Source organism: Gadus macrocephalus, chromosome 5, assembly GCF_031168955.1.
Source record: "Gadus macrocephalus chromosome 5, ASM3116895v1".
NCBI lineage: Eukaryota > Metazoa > Chordata > Actinopteri > Gadiformes > Gadidae > Gadus > Gadus macrocephalus.
The window spans coordinates 7,928,564-7,938,206 of record NC_082386.1 but is presented as its reverse complement, the minus strand read 5'-3'; the positions used below and the strand labels follow the sequence as shown (position 1 = coordinate 7,938,206).

Sequence of the window (9,643 nt, the reverse complement as noted above, 5' to 3'; positions counted from 1 at the left end):
GACGCGGTTCAGCAACGGCTTGCGGCAAAAATAGAAATGCTACGGAATGATAGCGCTGCGGCACGGCGAGCCGCTCCTGGGACGTTGCTGAGACGTTCCGCAGCCGCGCCCGGTGGAAATGGTCTCATTGATTAGAGTGGAACCTATCTGCTGCGGTGACCGCGGCCAAGACGTGCCGCTGCCGTAACGTTGCCGTAACGCGTCCGGTGGAATCAAGCCTTTAGGGTGCACTCACACTAGGCCATCTGGCCGTGGCCGTTGGCCGTTTTCACACCTAACCATGCTCAAATGGCCCCATTGTTCTCTGGCCTTGTACATACGTCATCACGTCGTAACACTTCATCACCAAGCGTCCGCTGCATGGACCATAATAAAGTCTGCCTCCAGTCAGAGTTTTAACAACAATGGACAACAACACAGAGAACACACCAACAGTTGAACCGCTTGACGCAATGTTTACCGTTTAATGGGAAAGAAGGCTCGTCGCCTTTATTATGTCCGTGGTCGTCGCATTGACTATACGTCATCCAGCTCAGGTTGCGTAGCCGTGCGTGTGCGCGTGTCGGCTCATTAGCATCTGTACCGTAGCGGCCCGTGCCGTAGCAGCACACCTCTCCCAAGTGGCCAAATTGGCCCGGCCTGGCCAGACTGGCCACACTCACACTGGCAGATTTGAGCACGGTTAGGTGCTAAAACAGCCACGGCCAGATGGCCTAGTGTGAGTGCACCCTTAGATAATAATCGGTTAAGAACAAGAACACTTTAGAAGAAACACTTTATTTAAATAAGAAACACTGAACCACACATCTAAAAATACACACACACGCACACCTAAAAATACACACACACACACACACACACTCTCTCTCAGCTTTTGAGAGAATGGTGGAGAATCACATCTTCTCCACCATTCCGCCAACTTTGCCTCGCTCTCCTCATGCCTCGCCTGCTCCCTGGCACTCTCCTCTTGGAAGGGGTGTCTGGGGTGGTGGAAGAGGTGCCTGGGGTGGAGGAGCATGAGGGAGAGGTGGGGGGGGCTGGTGGCAGTGGACGCAACAAAGTCCTGAAAGAAAACGAATAAGAAGGAATTAGGAATTATATGCCAGAACTGGGTGATATGGCCATATGTTATGTACAATATATAACAGCTATGTACACAATATAGTACTGCCAAAAAATACATTGATTAACCATGTAATATTACTAATATAATATATTAGTATATATAATATTACTTATATAATATTACTAATATAATATAATATATTAGTATAAAGCTTATTTTTAACTTGGAGTCACTAGAACATGGAAGATCTGGGTATCATACGACATGATATCCAGCCCGGTCGTATGCAGCCCGGTCTGCAGCCCGGCCGAGAACCGGGGTCGGGCGGCCCGCGAAAGTCGGCCGCGGACTTTCGCGATCTTCCGCGAAAGTCGGCCACAGACTTTCGCGATCTTCCGAGAGTCCGCGGCCGGGCTGCAGAGTATAATTAATAAAATAATTACTAGTTAATAACAGAGAAAACACTTACATTTGTGTTTTTCCAATCCTGTCGCATCTTTTCGCCCTCCATCTTGTCTAGGATATTTCTTGATTTTCCGTTTTCTCGCAAGGTATTGTGGGAGCAAGTCAGAACTGAAGCGCTTTGAGGGTGCCCATCGAAAATCTCAATTTTGAGGGGATGTTAGCCCTCCCCCTACCCCTTAAGCTACCTTTAAACTGGTATTGGGACATGGCTCCACGGCGCGTGAACGCGCAACAGCGAGGGTTAGGGCTGAGATTTTGAAGCGAGCAAAGGATTAATATTCAGTGCAGCTCGAAAGCGACCTCCCACACAAGAGCAATGGAATCATTTGATTGTAGCCTATATGCCTTGTGACGTGGCGTTTGATAGTTACATTTCGGCTCTGCATGTATTTTTGGAATTTTAAATTGGAGCAATAAATTATGTTGTTGACTTCTAACGTCTCCATCTTTGCTGTTTAAATCTAACGGTAATCTATATGAGTAACATATCGGTGGTAACCACAGCTTTTGGTTGCTAAATGGCTCAAGCTGGGCATTGGTGCTATAGGGGCGGCAATTGACGCGCGTAAAATGCGCACCGCGGCGCCGGTGTGTGGTGGGCTTAAGAGAGAAGGAGAGATAGACACACAGAGGGCGAAGGAGAGAGACACAGAGAGAAGGAGAGAGAGAGAGAGCCAGAGAGAGAGAAGGAGAAAGAGAGACACAGATAGAGAGACAGGTGTCACAGATCTCTTGGCCAAGAAAGGAGAGTTGAGGAAGAAATGTGACCGAGGTCACCGCGGGCAAGAATTATCAAAGAACTCCAGTAGGAGGCGCCAGGACTTTAAAATCACAAGAAGCGCAAAGAGTGACAGTTCTGTTGGTGAGAAATATGTGAAGTGTTCGCTGAATGGTCCTGCATGTTAATAACGTTTACAATTTAATTTCCCTCACCGAGAATGTTCACAATATGTTGACAGGACACAGAAACAGCCTGCCCTGGCCATCATATCCCTTCTTTTCCGGGTAGGCTATTCACTTATCCTGGAAATGATAATAGTATGTTAAACAAATCCCAGCACCACACCAAAAGGAGGCTGCAAATCAGAGCTAAACATATCTATCTGCGTTTAATTTCCACATGGTAAGAGAGCAACACAAAACAGGTTTATAATATTTGGATGTTTTATTTTCGTTAAATCAAGCAGGTTACATTTCATTAGTTTTTACTCATATATTTGGATATTTGGAGCCATTTGCAAATATGCTCATAAATTACATGATTTGTAATCCTTATCAAAAAAAATCACAAGAATGAGGCGGTTAATGATCAATATTGGGATCAACAGTGATCACCCTACTAATGTAGGCATTACGTATGCAGGCAGAAAAATAAGTTCCCATTAAGGTCTCATGTGAAACACCACAGGTCTGAAATACTCAGGAACACATGAAAATGGCACAAAAATGAATTTCACTCTCCAACCTTTTGCTAAAGAGACGTTGGCAGGCCCACAGAGAGCCTGGAGCTCACGGGACAACATTCACACACATTCTGCTTCATGAAGAGGTCAGATTATCATCAGACCATAGACATTACATGTAAGGACACTGAATATTTGGTCGGATTACACATAGAAATTCAATCCAAAACAAAATGGGTAAAGATAAAGCATGTTTATTGATGCGGCAAACAAAGGTTCAAATATCCTCCAAAGCACTTCAAGCCCTCAAAGAATGAAACTCAAAACGCAGATGAGTTAAAAGAAGAATCTTCTAAATTAAAGTGGAGCGACCCAGGGACAAGTCTGGTTTGGGTTAAAGATTATGGATGGTTAACTTTGTGTAACGTGTTTAGACAAGCAAGTTTAGGTTTTAGGCAAGCAAGTTTAGGTTTTAGGCAAGCGACTTCAGGTATTAGGCATGCGACTTCAGGCAAGCGACTTCAGGTATTAGGCAAGCGAGTTTAGCCAAGCGAGTACAGGCAAGCGAGTCAAGCTAAGCGAGTTTAGGTTTTATGCAAGCGAGTTTAGGTCTTATGCAAGCGAGTTTAGCCAAGCGAGTACAGGCAAGCGAGTCAAGCTAAGCAAGTTTAGGTTTTATGCAAGCGAGTTCAGGTATTAGGCAAGCGAGTTTAGGCAAGCGAGTTTAGGCAAGCGAGTTTAGGCAAGCGAGTTCAGGTATTAGGCAAGCGAGTTTAGGCAAGCAAGTTCAGGTATTAGGCAAGCGACGCAAGTTTAGCCAAGCAAGTTCAGGTTTTATGCAAGCGAGTTTAGGTTTTATGCAAGCGAGTTTAGACAAGCGAGTTTAGGCAAGCAAGTTTAGTTAAGAGAGTCAAGTTACTTTAGGCCTCACTTTATTTGCGGTTAAATTGCGGCATTAGGTTTAGAAAGAAGGTTAAGATCCAGGCTCAGGTTTGCTTCCAGCCTCGTCCCTCTAGTCGCTCCCTATAAAGAGGATTCCCAGCTACCGTGTTAAAATACAACAGCTGGGATTACAGATATGGAGTACAGAAAAAAATGACAAAGATTGATTCAAACATTCTTCCCCCAAAATGTGGTGCAACATAAAATGGGAGAAAATAATTACTTTCTCTCCATTGAAACCCAGTCATATTTTACGATCTCACGAGGTCCCGCCGCAAGGGGCGGACCCACAAGCGCTATAGAGTGTGCACTGTGTGTTAATGTTGGGTGTGGATGTGGATGCTGGTGTAGCCAGGGATCCTCAGGGTTTATGGGGAGTAGGACACACTGGTGTAGTTCAGTACTGTGAAGTAAATTGATGCAAAAAGTAGAATCAGTTTCAAGGGCAATCAAATGTCTATAAATGCAGGAACAGCCCCATCTGGTCTCACTCAGCATTTGATTTCATAGACTTAAATTAGCGAAAAAACAAGCATTAATTTACCGCAACAGTCCTAGTGCTGGAGAACCAGGTTTCAAAAAATGTCAATACGAGCCTCCAGGTGCATTGGAGTTACTGCATTTAATTAACTTTAATTTAATTAAGAGCACACTAGTCAGTGGAGATGTTCATAGAAAAGACTGGTCTTCAGACCTTTATAAAGATCAGGAGGGATTATATAATTGCCGTTTGACGCGTTAGGTCTGTTCAAGGAGGAAGTAAATATTTACCAGCGTTGGGTCTCTGCACCATGACACCCAGCTGCCGCACATCTGGTCTCCCTTTAAGTCGCCTGAAGGAGAGGTCAACTTTATTGAACCTAAGGGGAATGGATCACAAGAAAAGGTAAGGATAAATCAAAGCTAAACATAGAAAGGCTGAAAACAAGCATTGTACAACATGGGGTTCGGCGATATTTTGATGTCAAAACATTTAGGTGTACGATCCAACCATCAAAAACAGGCTCTTATCATGTTTCCAATGTGCCCCAAGTTGCTACGCCCTCATCGGCCACCAGGTGGCAGACTTGATTTTGTCAGTAGGAGCAAAATAGCCATCCAGCTTGAGTACAGCAATAGTAGAGGAGCGAGTCAAAAGAATGCGTTTGAGCACCTTCAGCCATTGGCTCTTGTTCAAGGACATCCCACTGATTGGCTGAAGTCAGATCTTATTCTCTAGAAAGTTTGTTACAGAAGAAGCCCCTAGTATCAAAGCAACATACCCGCCAAACAAAACTAACCTTGTTGAATAAATGAAAATGTCCTCAAGATGGTCAATCCAGTATCTTACCGGTTCCACAGAGAGTCTCTAGTCGGCTGCGCTGCAGGCCTTAGGTCTGTCCTCAACTCCGGGACGAGGTCCGGAGTATAAAGAACCAGTCAGTCATTAAGCTGCTTGGTCTCTTCAAAGAGGTGGAGGTTTGACCGCCTGCACCATGAGGACGCTGTGGATATGGTATGGGACCATTTATCAGCGGATCTGAACTGCAGAACTTTAATCACATCAGCTGTAGATTTATATACCTTCTCCGGAAAGCTGTGGGGGGGGGGGGGGGGTGGTCGTCAGCCCCCTTGCAGTGATCTTCATCCCCAGTGACTCCTTCAATCCTGCTGGAGCAAACACTCAGTTACCATTTGGAGATAACCCAGCTACCCTAGTGTACTCACTACCCTAGTGTACTCACTACTAAGTGATACAACCCGGTTCAGTGTTTCCCCCAGACTATGCCTTAGTAAAGGTGGGGGGGGGGGGGGGGGGGGGGGGGGTCTTCGGTGAGGGTTTCAGTTCGCAATAATACATACAACCGCCTTTTCAATTGCATTCAAAATGCTTTATGGCACGACTATTGTTTTGAACAGTATACAGTATTACCGACAAATTATTTATCTATATTTTTTGTACTTGAGGAAAGTATGTTTTCTTTCCCTGCGAGTTTTGCACTTTGTTATTGCATAATTATTTTTTATATATAATTGTTCTACATTGGTAGTCAAGGCGGGGCCCTAGTGTTAAGACGGCCATAACCATACAGTGCTGGGGGAAACACTGCCGTTACTCGAGTTAAACATTAGAGTTTAGTCCCCAAATGGCGATACCACCAGTTCATGGCTGCGCTCTTTGATATTCACGTTGATCAGATTGACCTGGAGAAAGAGCTTATCTTCCATGGATGAGGAGCTGGTTGGTCTAATCACGAGCCGCCTTCGGACCTCCACCGCCGGATCCCCCAGCCGTCCTCCACCGCCGGGACCGTCTCCTCCAGGACCTCCACCGGGCCAACCGCCTGGACCTCCGCAACGTCGCCTCATTTCTTCTGAAATGTGACACACGTTCTATTTGCACCCCGGACATTCCTCCCCGTTCATGATGCACTGGAGAAGAGTTTAGCTTTACTGGATGAGGAGCCGCCGCCGCCGGGCCCTCCAGGCTGACCGCCGCCGGGCCCTCCAGGCTGACCGCCGCCATGCCCTCCAGGCTGACCGCCGCCAGGTGGACGCCACCGCCGCCTCCAGGCCCTCCAGGTTGGACCCAACCGCCGCCTCCAGGCCCACTGACTCCAGGACCTCCAGGTTGGCCTCCACCTCCAGGCCCGCCGTTGCCTCCAGGACCGCCGTTGCCTCCAGGACCTCGGCCGTCTCCAGGCCTTCCAGGTTGGCCGCCTCCAGGCCCTTCTGAAATGTGAGACACAAGTTCCAGTTGCACACTGGAACATTTCTCCCCTTTCATCATGGATGCACTGAAGATGAGTTTAACTTTACTGGATGAGGAGCCGCCAACTGGCCCTCCATGCCGCCCCTTCCAGGTTGGACGCCTCCAGGACTTCCAGGCCACCGCCGCCTCCAGGCTGGCCTCTGCCTCCAGGCTGGCCTCTGCCTCCAGGCTGGCCTCTGCCTCCAGGCTGGCCTCTGCCTCAGTCCTTCTGAAAGGCGAATGACACGTTCCATATGCACACTGCACATTTCTCCCCGTACATGATGCAGATCATCAACTCCTCCTCTGCTTTAGCTCCCACAGATCTCACTGATGCCCTACTGTGCAGTCTTGAGTGAGGTATTATTTAACCCAACAGCCAGCCAAACACACCTAGCCTACATCCTGGAGCTGGTCCTAGTGGCTGAGAATGCATCTGACATTTTTCAGAACACCTCAGAGTTGCTGTGGCTGCATGTCAAAGTTTTAATTCTAAACAATTCACCAAGCCTAGAAAAAATGGGCTTGGTGAATTCACCAAGCCTAGAACAGCTGTGCAGTTCCGCGTCTCACCGTTCTGCATCCGTTGGGCTGCGCGGCTCCCGGCCTTCCCTCCACCTGCAGCGAGCGCCTCCAGACGACCGCCATGGACCTCACGGCGAGCACCTCCAGACGACCGCCACGGAACTCCAGACGAGCACCTCCAGACGACCGCCGCCATCACCTCTACTGAAACAAGACAAAATCTATTTAAACACTGGAGATTTTTTTCTCCTCGCTCACTCAGATGTCAATAGCTTATCTTCTCCCATTCTGTGCATTCTTGAGAAGTATCATTTTCTATAAACTCCCAAACCCAGCCACACATCTAATCTTCATAAGGACACTAGTCCTAGTGGCTGAGAACGCTTGGCTAACAAGCCAATCACAACCAATGACTGAATTCCAGTTTTATTCTGAACCGTTTGACCACGCCAAGGAGGAGTTTATAGGATGTGCAGTTCCACGGCTCACCCGTCTGTTCCTGTAGGACTGAACGCCTCCTGGCCAACATCCACCTGCAGCTCCCAGCTCCAGACCCGCTCTGTTGAAGCCTCTGGGAGTACAATCCGCTCCTGAACAAAAACAACTGTTCATAAATCATTTGGTACTCTGCAATCCTTGGAAATATTATGAAGCATGAGCTTGAATAGAAAATGTTCAAATCCTGTATAATGATTAATTGTTGTACAAATGTGTATAGTTCTATTGATTACTTTTTTACTTCTATAAAACATTTAATGAATAGTGGGAAACTACACAAGAAAAGTAAATGAATGCGGTTTTAACGCGGTTATATTAGTAAAGCAAGTCTTACCCAAAAAGTCAATAAATGGTGACCACATTTTATCATTAACTATTTAGTACTTCACTAAATTCCTATAGCAAGTGGAAACGTTACTCTCCTTCATTGGTGATGTTCATGTTCCTCGATATCTTCCAATGGACTCGTTGTGAAATCCTTCTGGATCCTCCGCGTTGAAGTGCGTTGTTCAATTTCCAAGGGGCGTGTCTAAAGGGCGCAATCTAAAATGGGTCGATGCTATGCTATTGGATAGGCCTCGACTAATCATAGCATTGGAACGGGTGATGCAGAAATACATATTCCTCAAAATCTTTAAGAGTAGTAGTCGTTCGTTCTTTTAGTGAGCATATACAGTCTTTAGTTCACTAACTTCCATCTTTGTTGTTGAAACACCTCTACATGTTGCGCATATCCAACCTCACATTAGATAGCCTAAAGGGTTGCTATTGGTCGGTCTATTTCGTACCGGGCAGAAAACGTTACATAACGGAGGGGCGCCTGACCGCATCTTTGAAGAGCAAATTACATATGAGGTCCGTCTAGTTCCGAAGCTATTGGTGAAATACGCAAAACGAATATTGAAATGTTAATGTTGGCATTTAATTTGCATCTACATTTTTCAGAACACCTCAGAGTTGCTGTGGCTGCATGTCAAAGTTTTAATTCTAAACAATTCACCAAGCCTAGAAAAAATGTGCAGCTGTGCAGTTCTGTGTCTCACCGTTCTGCATCTGTTGGGCTGCACGGCTCCCGGCCTTCCCTCCACCTGCAGCGAGCGCCTCCAGACGACCGCCATGGACCTCACGGCGAGCACCTCCAGACGACCGCCACGGACCTCCAGACGAGCACCTCCAGACGACCGCCTCCATCACCTCTACTGAAACAGGACAAAAACACTTGAGATATTTTCTCCACGCTCACTCGGATGTCAATAGCTTATCTTCTCCCATTCTGTGCGTTCTTGAGAAGTATCATTTCCTATAAACTCCCAAACCCAGCCACACACACACACATCTAATCTTCATAAGGACACTAGTCCTAGTGGCTGAGAACGCTTGGCTAACAAGCCAATCACAACCAATGACTGAATTCCAGTTTTATTCTGAACCGTTTGACCACGCCAAGGAGGAGTTTATAGGACGTGCAGTTCCACGGCTCACCCGTCTGTTCCTGTAGGACTGCACGGCTCCTGGCCACCATCCACCTGCAGCTCCCAGCTCCAGACCCGCTCTGTTGAAGCCTCTGGGAGTACAAACCGCTCCTGAACAAAAACAAACTACTGTTCATAAATCATTTGGTACTCTGCAATCCTTGGAAATATTATGAAGCATGAGCTTGAATAGAAAATGTTCAAATCCTGTATAATGATTAATTGTTGTACAAATGTGTATAGTTCTATTGATTACTTTTTTACTTCTATAAAACATTTAATGAATAGTGGGAAACTACACAAGAAAAGTAAATGAATGCGGTTTTAACGCGGTTATATTAGTAAAGCAAGTCTTACCCAAAAAGTCAATAAATGGTGACCACATTTTATCATTAACTATTTAGTGCTTCACTAAATTCCTATAGCAAGTGGAAACGTCACTCTCCTTCATTGGTGATGTTCATGTTCCTCGATATCTTCCAATGGACTCGTTGTGAAATCCTTCTGGATCCTCCGCGTTGAAGTGCGTTGTTCAATTTCC

General features: G+C 46.3%; 1 long non-coding RNA gene across 1 annotated transcript; it reads right to left on the bottom strand.

Moving 5' to 3' along the window:
* Positions 1-2,757: 2,757 nt before the first annotated feature.
* LOC132457698 (uncharacterized) lies at positions 2,758-5,622 on the bottom strand. Its single transcript, XR_009525747.1, has 3 exons — positions 5,207-5,622; positions 4,648-4,736; positions 2,758-4,279 (listed from the first exon to the last, which is right to left on the bottom strand). It is a non-coding gene; the product is annotated as an uncharacterized LOC132457698 (long non-coding RNA).
* Positions 5,623-9,643: the final 4,021 nt, after the last annotated feature.